We start from the raw sequence: 10,206 nt of genomic DNA on the forward strand, positions 1-10,206 counted from the left end.
ACCAGTACTTTCCTGCAGGCACTGGTGTGCATAACAGCAGCAGGTTCTTAAATTCATTAAAGGATCAATACTTAACTCAATTAGTCTAGGACCCAACTAGAGGTAAAACTATTCTGGACCTAGTTATTACCAATAATGTGGACATTATATCAAACACTAAAGTTGGGGAGACATTGGGAAACAGTGACCACTATATGATCACATTCGACATCAGTTTCAAGAAACATAGCTATAAGGGAGCAACTAAACATTTAACTTTAGAAAAGCTAATTTCAATATGCTGAGACAGGCACTAAATGAGATTGATTGGGAAGTTTTGTTTCATGGTAAAGACACAACGGAAATGTGGGATGATTTAAAAGGGTTGCTTGATAGCAATATTCACAATTACATTCCCATGAGCATATTCACAAATTCATTCCCATGAGCAGTAAACACAGGAGTACTAAATACAAACCAATGTGGCTTAATAAGGGGGTCAAAGAAGCAAAGGTTAAAAAGAGGCGTGCTTTCAAAACATTTAAATCTATTGGAGGAGTCATTCCAGCATTACAAGGAATGCAATAAAAAATCCAAAAAAGTAATAATTGCAGCAAAAATTGTAAACGAAAAGCAAATCGCTACAGAGAGTAAAAGCAATCCTAAAAAGTTTTATAAATACATAAACAGTAAAAGGTTAAAGAAGGAGAACGTAGGCCCATTAAAAGATGAATTGGGAGCTTTGATAAACGATGATAAAATAAAAGCAGAAACACTGAACAATTTTTTTCCCTCAGTATTCACCAGGGAGGATCAGTCGGAGAAAGTAGTGTCTAAAGATAGTGAGGTAATGACTTTTGGCTGGATACTTGTTGTCCTTGAGAGACTTAGCAAAATAAAGAATAAATCACCAGGCCCAGATGGTTTTCATCCGAGGGTTATTACAGAGCTTAGGTCATAGCTAGCAAGACCCCTATACTTGATTTTCCAAAGTTCAATCAGATCAGGCAAGGTACCTAAGGATTGGCGCATAGCGGAGGTAGTGCCTTTATTTAAAAAGGGAACTAAAAATAATTCTGGTAATTATAGACCAGTTAGCTTAACCTCTATAGTGGGCAAATTATTGGAAGGTATCTTGAGGAATAGCATAGAGGATTATCTGCAGGTTAATAAGATTATTAGTAAAAGGGATTGTAAGGGACAGATCATGTCAAACTAACTTAATTAGCTTCTGCAAGGAAGTGAGCGAGAATCTTGATCAGCAAAAAGCCGTGGATGTGGTGTATTTAGATTTTGCAAAAGCCTTCGAAACAGTGCCTCACAGGAGACTGATCATCAAATTAAGGGAACTTGGACTAGGATATACTATTTGTACATGGATAGTTAATTGGTTGGATAACATAGCACAATGAGTAGTGGTCAACGGGATGTTCTCCAGCTGAGCACCAGTAGTTAGCGGAATACCACAAGGGTCCATACTTGGCCCGCTACTGATCAATAAATGTATCAACAATCTAGGAATAGTCCTGGAAAGCACAGTGTCAATCTTTGTGGATGATTCTAAGCTGTGTAAGGTAATTAATTCAGATAGCGATGTGGAGTCTCTACAAAATGACTTATTTAAACTTGAAGCCTGGGCGTCTAAATGGGGAATGAGGTTCAATATAGAAAAATGCAAAATTATGCATTTTGGGACAAAAAACACAATATCGTGTTCAATTTTGTAAATGCATTTAAAAACCGATTAGACAAATTTCTAACTGGAAAGGGTATCCAGGGTTATAGCATTTAACACAGTGACATTAAACTGAGAGTGGTAATAATCATTGTTGTCAATTGGTACTAAGCCACTACATCAGCAGGTAAATTATAATATGATCAGCTGATCACAGAATACAGGTTGAACCCGATGGGCATTTTGCCTCTTTTCAATCTCACTAATTATGTAACTATGTAACCATTACCTTATATAGGAGTTTAACTGTATTCAGACGCATAGCAAAAGAAACAACAGTAATAATTATTAGACTCATATGCATCCGGCACTTATCCAACTATTCGTACTCAAAAGGTAGATAGAGACTTAGTGCTGTATTACCCGGCTCAGTAGATTGGGATACAGGGAGACTCGCCCCACATCCAGGACTGATCAATACATTAGCGAACGCTGAGTGGATCCAGACGCTAATAGTGTATACACTCGCCCTGTCAATTTACAGTGAACACAGACGCCCAAGAGAACACTGACGCACCAGTCACACAGCCGCCTATGCTGCGACTGGGTCTTTTTAGATACACAGCGTCTCAGACAGAAGACGGAAAACCGTTCATGGCGGGAGACTCTGAGGAAACTGGTCATGAACCGGGGGGAGGGGCGACCAGGGGAGAGTCTGACTCTCCACTGCTGACATTAATCCCAGGGATCGTGGCCTCATACTACCTCTGGAGCCTATGATCCCGAAGGCCTAGCACTGATGCACCTTAGGTGGCAGCCACGTCAGTGACTGTTTGGTAGTCTCCTCCAAAACAGTGCAGCTGTGTCCGTGTTCCCCCTCTAAGCAGAGCCGATGCCTTACCTTCTCCCCATGCTCCAGCCACAGCCTGGTAACTTCTGCTGGACTTGCTAGTATATCCGACACAGACGCCCACCAAAAAGGCACTGTACACGTGGGTAAGCATTGTCACAACTCGGCGGGGAATTGTTGGAGCGACTCTTTCTAAGGTACGTATAAGACGCTTTTTAGAAAGATCACTCAAGAAAAAGACTATAAAAATAAAATAAGAAAGCTTATGGCTGCTAAAACCAGCAGCCCTCTTGACCATGGTCTGGCTCCTGTCACACCAAACAAAAAACTGATTTGCCTGAACCAGGAGGTGGAGATACATGGATGGGCCCACTGCATGCTGGCAGGCCGAAAGCTTTGACCGTTTGGTGCAAATCTGTTGCATCATCATATCCCAATGTTATCCTGTGGATAACCTGTGGACCCTGCAGGAGAAAAAACTGTTGCAGCAGCTGGGAGAGAGAGAGTTACAGGAAATGAGGAGCTGGTGCAGCTGATTAATGAGCTGGAGGAAATCACAGGAACTATACAGCAGCTGCAGCAAATAAGAGGATTTTGGTACTTACCGATAAATCCATTTCTCTGAATCCTGTAGGGGACACTGGAGTTCCATTTAGACATTAGGGGTGTGAAGTCTGCGAACCGGAGGTGTGGCACAATCTTAAAAATTTGCATTGTCTGCACAGCCGGCTCCTCCCCCTTCACGCCCCTCATGCCTCAGTTTTGAAAATTGGACCGAGAGATGAGGACACGTATGAGAGCCTATGGCGAGGAACCGAACCGTGCAACATGCGAAACAGCATCCCAGAACATCTTTAAACGAAAACCAACGCTGTTTGTACGAACTGTATGAACAAGAACTATGAACACAGCAGGATTGACAGCACAGAGGCGGGCGTCCAGTGTCCCCTAGAGGATTCAGAGAAACGGATTTATCGGTAAGTACCAAAATCCTCTTTTCTCTTCCATCCACTAGGGGACACTGGAGTTCCATTTAGACATTAGGGGACGTCCCAAAGTTATCTCCCAGGGAGGGAGTGCTGTCTGTTACCTGCAAAACCAAACGTCCGAAGTTAGAATCTTCGGACGCAAAGGTATAGAAATTTTGCGAACGTGTGGGCTGAGGACCACGTCGCCGCTCTGCACAGTTGGGTAGTGGAGACCCCTCTGGCAGCCACCTAGGAGGCACCCACTGATCTAGTGGTATGCGCACTTGTCCGCAATGGAACCTGTTTACCACTGGAAATATACGCTTGTCTAATAGCAAGTCTAATACAACGAGACAGGGACTGCTTAGAAGCTGGCCAACTTTCTTTGGCCCATCATAAAGTACGAACAAATGATCTGACTTCCTAAAGGATGATGTAACTTGTACGTACACCCTTAAAGCTCGTACCACATCCAATGACACATCCCCATCTGCTGGACTCTGGAAAGATGGGACCACAATTGGTTGGTTTACATGAAAACCCGAAACTACCTTAGGAAGGAGATCAGCTCTTGTACGGAGTTCCGCCCGATCCTCGTGAAAAATCAAAAAGGGACTTTTACACGACAAGGCTCCCAACTCAGAGACCCGTCTAGCCGAAGCTAAGGCTAGCAACAATGTTACCTTCCAAGAAAGATATTTCAGGTCTGTCCGTATTAACGGTTCAAACAAAGGAGATTTAAAAAAATCTAATACCAAATTCAGGTCCCACGTTGCCGTGGGGGTACGAAAAGGGGGCTGTATCCGTAGCACCCCTTGCAAAAAAGTTTGAACCTCTGGCAACGGATGCCAACCGTTGTTGAAAAAGAATGGAAAGAGCCGACACCTGAACCTTCAGAGATCCCAATCGCAGGCCTAATGTCAGGCCTGCTTGAAGGAACAGTAAAAGTCTGGATAAGTGGAAGGTTTTCGAATCCCATCCACGTTCCTGACACCAGTCTATATATTTCTTCCAAATACTGTAGTAATGCTCCGCTATAACCGGCTTTCTAGCCGCAATCATCGTAGGAATAGCCAATCTTGGTATTCCTCTGTTTCTTAAGATCCGGGTTTCAACAGTCACGCCGTCAAACGCAGTCTCTTCAGGTCTGGGTGAAGAAACGGTCCTTGAGATAGTAAGTCCTCTCTTTGAGGTAACCTCCACAGGCTTTCTGACAGTAATCCCTGCAGGTCCGAGTACCAACTCCTGCGTGGCCAATCTGGTGCGATAAGAATCGCCCACACTCGTTCTCGTTTCAACCGTTTCAGTATCTTTGGTATGAGAGGGAAGGGTGGAAAGATGTACATCCTTTCGTAATCCCAAGGAAGCGTCAACGCATCTACTCCTTCTGCTGCAGTATCCCTTGTCCTGGATACATATCTGGGCAGCTGGTGGTTCTGCCTCGATGCCATGAGGTCGATCTGCGGAAGACCCCATCTCCTCCCTAACATCTTGAAAATCCGCGGATGAAGACACCACTCTCCCGGATGCATGTCTTGTCGACTGAGATAATCTGCTTCCCAGTTTTCTACTCCTGGAATTAATATTGCAGAGAGGATGATATTTCGCCTTTCCGCCCACAACAGGATCTTTGTTGATAACCTCAACGCCATCTTGCTCTTCGTTCCCCCTTGACGGTTTATGTAAGCCGTTGTCGTGACATTGTCCGACTGTATCCGTGTAGAAGTGCGTTGTAAACAGCTCTTAGTTCAATAATGTTTATGGGTAATCTGCTCTCTTGAGGCGTCCACCTTCCCTGAAATTGATGGTCTTCCAGGACGGCACCCCAACCTTTGAGACTGGTGTCCATTGTCAGAATCCTCCAGTCCCAAATGCCGAATCTCTTTCCTGCTGCGAGATTCTTGTGCATCAACCACCATGTCAGGGAGACACGTACTTGTGGTTGAAGTCTGATTTTCCGATGAAGTAGCCAATTGCGAACCTGCTCCCTGAGCAATGAGATTCATCTGAAAGGATCGGGAATGAAGTCTTCCATACTGGATAGCTTTGAATGACGCTACCATCTTTCCTAGAAGTTGTACACAGAGATGTAGAGACACAGTCGGTGCCCCTAGTACTTGAGTCACCAACTTCCTAAATCCAATGTCCTAAATCTTGGATTCTGGCAGAAAAATTCTCAATTTCACCGTGTCCAACATAAGACCTAGTAACTGAATCCGTTGTGTTGGAATGAGGCTGGATTTCTTGAAGTTCACTATCCATCCGTGTTGAATCAGAAATTGGTGAGATGTGTGAGCATCCTTTACCAGCTTCTCCTGAGAAGAGGCTTTGATTAGGAGATCGTCTAGATAAGGTATTATAGTGACTCCCCTTACTCTCAATTCTGCCACCATAACCGCCATGCTCTTCGTGAAGAGGGGCTGAAGATAGAACGAACGGTAGAGCTCTGAATTGATAATGATCCTTCACCAATGCAAACCATAGGTAAGCTTGGTGGGGAGACCAAATTGGGATATGCAGGTACACATCCTTTATGTCTATGGATATCATGAACTCCTTGTGTTCTAGACCTGCAATGACAGACTGTATTGATTCCATCTTGAATTTGTAAATTCTTGTAAATTCTTAGAAATTGGTTTAAAAACTTTTACATTTAGAATTGGTTTTACTGTTCCGTCTGGCTTTGGCACGACAAAAAGACTGGAATAAAATCCCATTCCTCTCTGAGGGGTAGGAACTGAAACAATTACCTCTGACTGTAGCAATTTTTGAATTGCTGTAAGTAACGCCTTTGCCTTCTGAGGGCACCGAGGAAACCTGTTGTAAAAAATTGACTGTGATGTCTCTCTTGATAATCCAACTTGTACCCCTGAGAGATTATGTTGTTTATCCAGCTCTCTGGAGAGGTGTTGGTCCATGTGTCCTGAAACCCCTCCAGTCCTGCGCCCACCAGGGGAGACCCCAGGTGAGATGGGAGACCGTCATGCCACATTTTTTTAAGCAGGTTTATTCTGCTTTCTGGTCATTGCCTGTGAGCGGCCTCTACCTCTGCCCCCATGTGCTGGTCCACCAAAACCACTTCCTCGGCCTCGAAAGAACTGAGATCTGAAGGAATTAAACGTTGGTCCCGAATAACCCCTTTTAACCTGTGGAGTGGTTCTTGTATAAGGAGTAGGCAGGAATGTGGACTTCCCAGCTGTAGCTTGGGAAATCCACTTGTCCAATTCTGGACCGAAAAGCGTATCACCCCGCAAAGGGAATAGCTTGCACTGCATTTTTAGTGTCAGAATCTCCCTGCCATTCCCTAAGCCATAAAATTCTCCTTGGCGATATGGCCGATGCAGAGATGTGCAGTGGCAATTCTACTAGCATCCTTAGATGCCTGACATAAATATGAAGCCGATTCTCGAATGTGTTCTGCCAGATGCGTAATCTCTTCCAAGCTATTTTCCTCCTCAATAGCTTGTATAATACGACTGGCCCATGCTCCCATGGCCTTGTTAACCCAAGCACAGATGAGGGTAGGCCTCTGTGCTGCACCTGCTGCTACAAAAATCGACTTTAAAGCTGTGTCAACATTACGATCTGAAATATCCTTTAAAGTCATTACATTAGGTATTGGCAAAATTGTCTTTTTTGATAATCTTCCTAGGGTACGTTACCTGAAATCGTTTTCGGGAATTGAAAACGTTTATCAGGTTGTTTCCATGCCTCCTCCATTTGAGTTTGGAGAGATTTAGGAATGGGAAACACTGCTGAACGTGGTTTCTGGGATTCGAATAAATCGAATTCCTCAGGTTCCTTAATCTCTTCTCCCTTAAAGTCCAGGACGTCTTTAACTGCATCAATTAAGGAGTCAATACCTGAGATTGCCGAATCCTCTTCCGTAGAGTCGGTGTCCAGGTTAGATTGAATTCATTCACCTTCCTCCGTATCTATAATAATACCATCCTCTTCCTCTGTTACCTGAACCACAGGAAGGGGTCTTTTAACTGCCCTGCGCACATTTGTGTCTGCTTGTGCGGGTGGCATTAATTTAATGAGGAACTCTTCCATCGTTTTTGAGAATCCCGCAGCCCACTCTGATTGTTGTTTGCGTGATTCCGCCATTTCCTTGGATATTCTTTCCGTAAGAATATCCTTCTTATAACATTTCGTACACACGTAATAGGTCCTTGATGTCTTGGTTGCTGCCTTAGACATGATTAACCCTTTAGTTGACAATTAAACAAAGCTTTCACCCTGTATTCAGGAAAAGAAAGCTTGTAATATATGACGGGAGTGAAGTGTTTGGAACCGGCTGTAATAATTTGTCTTTTTTTTGTTTAAGATATGCAAATAAAAAAACTTATCTTACAAATAAAAATAAAATAAAACAATAAAAATAATTAATAATCAAAATTTAAAACACCAGTCGGTTAGCAGCCCTCACAAGCCCAGCTGTCAATCAGCTATGATGAAAGGGTTGTCCACGTACTCCCAGAATTTTCCTCAGGATTTTTGATCAGAAGTCCCTTGAAAATATAAGTAATAATGAGTTATTGTTTTTTTTTCAGGAGATCCTCAGTATTCATGCTATATAATCTTTCCACCAGCAGGGGGAGCCTAACTGAACTTCAGAAGTCCCTTGAAAATATTCCTCATTTGATAAAGCATAAGAGGGGGAGGGCTGCTCCCTGCCCCTCAGTTTTGGCGCCTGTACTGTATTTTAAAATGGCCGCCGTCTAATAATTTAGTGTCTATCATCTAAATGCCTGCGCTGCCTCTGCACTCTCCCACAAGAGAGCCGTACCATCTGTGTCCCCCTCACACGCTGTGACCCGCTTCTTTCTCCGGCTCCCTGTAACCGAGCCGCCAGTTCACCCCCGCGCTGTGCCGTCGCGCCCCGTTCGTAGCGCACTCGGGACCCGGGCGCGCTGCACAAGCAATCTGCCCCAGCCATGCGATCCGAGTCTCCCTTCCGCGCGGGCACTTATGAAAGGGTCTGTCAGCGGCGCTGTCTCTGCTGTAGCACACGCGGGACTCGGGCGCGCTGTACCCGTATCTGTTAGCAGCGCGACCCGCTATCCCCACTGTCACTTCTGTTAGCGGCGCTATTTAAGCCGCATTATAAGTGGCGCTTTCTGTTAAAAATACATTTATGTAACCAATATGCAGGGACTTAAGATATATTACTGGCCCATTTATAATCAGTACTCACGTTTGAAGAACAGAGGATCTCCTGATGAGAGATGCGGATCCCTTCAGTAGGGATCTTTGTCTCTCAGATCAACATAAGATTTGTCCCCCTTTTCTTAGGTTGACGCAGCCTGTTGTGAAGATGTAATCTAGTCAGGAGCTATCTGCTCCTATGTGCTTCACCTCTAGCACAATTTTCAAAACTGAGGCATGAGGGGCTTGAAGGGGGAGGAGCCGGCTGTGCAGACAATGCAAATTTTTAAGATTGTGCCACACCTCCGGATCGCAGACTTCACACCCCTAATGTCTAAATGGAACTCCAGTGTCCCCTAGAGGATGAAAGAGAAAGTAAAAACTTATCATAATGCTGATTCCATGGACCTGTGTAAGGCTATCCAGGATGCTGATGCAAAGGAGATCCAAGCTGGTGGTGAAGAAAACCTGCAGAGTTCCAGCTTAGATGTGGAAAGCTGTGGAGAGGTGGCTCTGTAGGAGAAGGTAGATCTGATGGCGGGTGACAAAGTGCCAGATGTGGCAGCTTCCAGGTACACATTGTGGATCTGGTGGTGGCTGTGTTCTCTCAGGGTCTGGTCTAGAATTGGCCATCAACCATTAATGATCAGGAATCATTGATGGTCTATACCTGATGATAACTAGTTTTACCATCAAAGGCAGAGAGCCAGGTAGTTACCCGCCATCGATAGTAGCTGTGAAGATACTGGGTTCCAAATCACTCAGGCACAGTGGTAGATGAAAAACCAACAGTGGTTTATTGAACAGAATGGGCTATAAACAGCTCAACACACCTCTGTAATCCAATTCCACATGACAATTCCCACCACAAACTCCTGCCAGAACATCACTTCTTAGTCATGGAGCATAGAATCTCTTTCAGCTCTCTGGTTAGCTCTACTTATACCCCCAGAAGCTTCATATTACATGGGGTTTGTGTGACTTCTTTGTCTAAGGATCTTACAGCATTGGAATACAATACATATTCTAATCAAGGTGATTACATCAGCCAGAGAGCAACCATGTCTGGTCAGCTCACTGTTGGACAATAGGGAGTAAACAAAAAGGGACAATGGTACCTTATATGACTCACCCTTTGAGTGTCCACTGTGGTGGTAGTAAACAATAGAAAACTAGGTCTAACATGAATACATTATCTAAAGTTGTAACAGATAACGTAACACAATTGCATATATTAACAATATTAAGGTTGATTTAAACACAATATTGGGTGAGCAGTAATGGACATGTTATGGAGAATGGGGAAACAGATGAATGTATAGGGATATGGGTATAAAAAGTACATATCTGACATGAGAAATGAGGCATAGCTATATTGTCACAGACCTCTCATTTCCTCACAGTAGCCATGGGCCAGATGTTATTTCCCATCATTTACAGACTTCTGCGGCTGCACCGAGATGCTAGGCTGTCAGCCAGTAGCCCTGCACCGCTCCGGCTCTTACATATAGTGTGCTGTTCCTGCTGGGAATGGGATGCCCCATCCACCTCACTGACGATCATAATTCTTATCATATAGAACT

The sequence above is a fragment of the Pseudophryne corroboree genome (assembly GCF_028390025.1).
Source record: "Pseudophryne corroboree isolate aPseCor3 chromosome 3 unlocalized genomic scaffold, aPseCor3.hap2 SUPER_3_unloc_6, whole genome shotgun sequence".
NCBI lineage: Eukaryota > Metazoa > Chordata > Amphibia > Anura > Myobatrachidae > Pseudophryne > Pseudophryne corroboree.